This window comes from Grus americana, chromosome 2 (genome assembly GCF_028858705.1).
Source record: "Grus americana isolate bGruAme1 chromosome 2, bGruAme1.mat, whole genome shotgun sequence".
Taxonomy (NCBI): domain Eukaryota; kingdom Metazoa; phylum Chordata; class Aves; order Gruiformes; family Gruidae; genus Grus; species Grus americana.
In genome coordinates, this window is record NC_072853.1 from 132,842,702 (window position 1) to 132,847,132 (window position 4,431).

The window sequence follows — 4,431 nt, forward strand, 5'->3', positions numbered from 1 at the left end:
ATAAATGACTGGACTTAAGCAATGCGTAAGTGAGAGCATATAGTGATTGTGAGCATCTTGATTTCCCAAGACCTAAAATAGGCTTCTTAGAGAGACCACAGCAAGTCGGGGAAAGCACACACAGCTGAGCAATCGCAACTGCTTGGTATTTTTAAAAGCAGTTCTTAATCTCCAGCTGAAGTTGCTAGCTAAAATAAGTATGCTCTGTGCAATCATGGCACATGGTCTGTCTTCCTATGGCTTGGACCTCGGCCTTTTAAATTAATTAAATTGTGCCTTAAAGTCCTACTGTATCAAGCCAGGGTTGGGTTTTAGACATGCGTATTTCATTTGTACTTCTCTTTTTATTTTTGCACAAAAACTATTTGGCCTCCAGTCCTCCCCCCTCTGCTTCGGGGGTGCCCAGCGGGGCTGGGCAGCACCAACAGCCTTTTTGCTTTTACTTCAGCCACGGGAAAGGAGTGGGAATAACGCGTCTGCGGAGCTGCCTGGACGCAGAGGTAGGTGCATGCATGTGGCTACACGTGTCTGCAGGTAGGGTGTGAGTACACAGGCGCGCAGGCACCCCCCCGCAGCTGGTGCTGGTTACGGCCCGTGGAAGGACGCCAGCCCCGGCGCCGCAGCCGCAGACCCGGCGGGGGGAGCAGCGCACCGGCGCGGTGCCAGCCTCTGCGCGGTCGCGGAGCGCCCCCTACTGGCCGTGCGCCCGCTCGCCAGCCCCGCGCGCCCGCCGAGCGCCCCCTGCTGGCCGGCCGCCCGCCACGCGCGCGCGTGCCCCGCCGCCGCCCCCCCCTGACGCCGACGGTGACAAACTCCGCGCCCCAGCGCCAGTCCGCTGATTTCTGGGGGAAAAAAGGGGCAAATTTGCTTGTGCGTGGTGCTCCAAACCCGTTAGACTTTCCTGCGGGCTTGTTTTTGTGGTGTTTTTTTGTTTTGTTTTGTTTTTTCCACGGCAGATTAATTTCCCCGGCTTTTATATAAAGAGTTTCTCAACCTCGGTACCACTTCCCGGACTTTTGCCTTCAGCGCACCCCCGCATAGCTGCCACAGCCCGCTGTCTCACCCAGGGGAGAACGAGGATCCTTCGCTTAGAGTTTACCCACCACGAAAAGGCAAAAGATCCCTCGGGAAGCTGTGAGGCACGCTCAGTATTTGTTGACCACCCGTGGAGGAAGGAACCAGTCGCCAGCTTCGTGATTTAGATGCTGAATAATTTGGAAGGTTTCCAAGGAACTCGAGCGCAGCCCAGTCACCGGAAGCAATGGGGGTTTGGTGGTGATACGTCTTTTGGGAAATCCCACTGGATACCTGTGGGCATCTTCAGATGCTCTTCTCTGGGCCTTCATCATCGACGGTGCAGTCCTCCTGCTAGGTATTATCCCAGCAACTAAGGGTGCACAGGTGAGTGTTAGGACAGCTGTCACACCTGCCTTTATGGGAAGCAGGTCTCAGACACCCACCCAACTAGCTGGAAATTTTCCAACACCACACATTGCTGCTAAAACCTGCGTTGCCTGAAATGAGCCCAAGGAACCTTGTGGTAATGCCAGGGGAAGACTGGCAGGACGTTCTTCCTGCAGGCAGGGACCCTGGCATGTCTCCCACCCAGAACAGACAGACCTGAGCCATGGATCTTGCAGCCAGGGAACCCCTCTGCCCCCCTGGCAAAAGCAATTTGGACTGAAAACCAGATGACCCAAACCCCAGTGATTCCTTTGAACAAGAATTGTGCTTTCTGGCCGTCTCCAGTCTGACCCGTATGCCCCAGTCTCACCAAGAGAGCATATTCCCTCCTATTGCATTAAAGAAGTGTGCAACATGGAATACAGCATGCAATAAATAGCAACGTTGCTCCTAATATATAACAATACGAAAGAAGTTCCCTTGGAGGTTCACAGGTTTTCTTGTCATTGCTCTGCTAGAGGGCCACAACAAATGAAAGGGATTTGTAATTGTGCTTGTTTTCAAAAGGTGAGGTGAAATAAGGCCTGCAGCTGAAGTTATACTTATGCAGAGGTAACTGTGGGAGCCGAGACCTGATATCCCCACTCTAACAGTTTGGTTACCAGCAATCAGGAGACGTGGCAAGCAGAGGTGGCTAAACTGAAAGGGCTTAAGCCCATATATTCTCACCTACCCTTAAGTACACAAATGATTAAACCTGCAGTCAGTGGGGAGGATAAAAAGCTTGTGCCATGATGTGTGATAGGATTCAACCTCCCTCAAACCTGCCCTCCACCTTGTTGGGGGGAGGGGGGAACATTGCCTTTGAGCCCAAGGTGATCTTTTGGCCTTCTCCTGGCCAATGCAGAAATTCTTTGCTACATGTTCAAGGCATGCTGTGACCCGACCCCATTCTAGGATTGCCAGATAGTCTGTATTATAAAGGGTAGCCCATATTATATTTGCATTAAAAGTCCTGCATTCAAAGTTTATGAGAAATGGCTTTCCTTGGCTTTTCACTGCATCGCCTGCTTGTCTGGCAACCTGGATCCTGCAAGTCCAGAGATGCAGCTATTGCACACAAGCAAGTAAATCATGTATTTACTGTACAAATTACCCCTTGCGCACAATGAGCTGCAACTCACTGCACAAATGCAACTCATCTGAGACTATCCCAGATTTTGATAAGCAAAATGTACCAGCCCTACCTAGTGTGCAGCCCTGTCTCTGCAAAAGTAACTCTCCCTCCGTGGACTGCTGACTTATAAATCATGTTTTTTATTCCTCCATTGCAGGAATGTACTGCAGATTTATAAAACATTTAAGACCCAGTGGTTAATGTTTCATCTGTTCCTGAATATCCTGAGGGACCAAACTATTGTTTAATCTTCTACAAAAATAACCATGATTTATACAAAAGTTGTCTGAAACATTTTTCTTTTATTAGCAATACCACTGCATGTCAAAACCAGAACCTAGATTTATCTACCGTTCGTGCTACCCATATAATACATAATGCAGTGTGCATTGAGTAAGGAATAAAAAAATAAATATTGCTCCTGTTGAGTGAAGATCTACAGATAGATTGCTTCATTTTTGAGGTGATTTGGATCTAGATCAACATCCAGCAGCTGTACAAGTTAATAGAGCCCTGAGTGTGCTAAAGGTCTGAAGCACTCCTCATCTTTGAAGTGCCTTTGCAAGTCAAAATGAAATGCCATGGGGGAAAAAAAGGGCAGTTTTTGTTGCCCTTTCTGGCTGCCAGGGTGCTGCTTGGACTTCATGTTGGACATCCTACATTGGGGACACTAAAATCACCAGCTTTTGGAAACATGCCTCAAGAAAGCATGATTTAAACTGCCAATCCAGAGCCTGCTGCATCTGTGAAAGTTCCAAAAAGGACTGTAAAAATGGGGTGACCAAGGGTCTCTCATTTACCAAAAGTCACAGGAGGAAACCCCCTTTCTCCCCGGCCTGCAGACTCTGAAAGCGACAGGTCCTTCTGCATGGCGCCCCGTGCCCAGCCATCGGGGACCAAGCACCCGGAGCCGCCTCAGTCCGACCCGCAGGACAAGCCCCAGGTCCCAGCCTGAGCTCACCTGGCTCTGCACAGCCCACGGGAGCAAGAAATAACAGGGGGAAAAAATGGGGTTCAGCATCCACAGCTAGGACGATGTGTACAGGCAAGGAAGGCGGTGATAAATATTTGTATTTAGTCACTTCTCAAGGGGCATGTTAAAAAGGGAAGTGTGTTTATTATTCCCCGTCAGAAACAACAGTGAGACTCGGGGTCTGAGGTTGAAAGTGCATATCAATAATTCAGTGTAGAATATGTTACAGCGGTATGTTGTAATTATCAAAAGCAAAACAAAGAAACAAAGAAGAAGTCACTCCAGCTCTCAAATTACATTTGGTCAGAAAACGTTTTTCTTTTTTCTTTGTGGTTTTGTTTGGGGTTTTTTTTTAATTTTTATTTGAGAAGCAGAAGGGCAGTCTTTGGTTAGCACCTCTGCGCTTTCTGTTTTCAAGCTCGTCTGAGAGCCTCAGACTTTTCTGCACAGAGAAGGCAAGCAGTGAGGAAAAAGAAACGATACTGAGCTGAAAACTATTTTTCTCTAAGAATGCAAGCTCAATTAATAGTCACAGGACTGTCAGAATTGAAGTTACATTTTAACAAGGGCTTAGATACAATAAATATGTTAAAACTTCAGAATGTTGCTAATCTGCCCAAGAAACCAGAATGGTGCCTTGTGGGAACAGTGTAACAAGCATAGGACTATAAACTGAGGATTTTGGTGTTTCTGATCACATTGAACGGAAAAATTCCCTTTGTTTTCTTTTATACGTTAGTACTGGGAAGAGATAGTTGTGGTTGTGAGCAAAGCTTGTACCTGAATAAAACTTAAGTACTTGGGTCCTACTTGATTTAAATACATACTATTTCAAGAGCAATGCTAATTCTTAGTATCAGTCAGTGTGATTCAAATT

At 47.4% G+C, this 4,431-nt stretch overlaps 1 long non-coding RNA gene across 1 annotated transcript; it reads left to right on the top strand.

Annotated features, from left to right (window-relative positions):
* The first annotated feature begins 461 nt into the window (after positions 1-461).
* On the top strand, positions 462-2,678 carry LOC129202582 (uncharacterized). The gene is made up of 2 exons (XR_008575749.1): positions 462-500; positions 957-2,678. It is a non-coding gene; the product is annotated as an uncharacterized LOC129202582 (long non-coding RNA).
* The last annotated feature ends 1,753 nt before the right edge of the window (positions 2,679-4,431 follow it).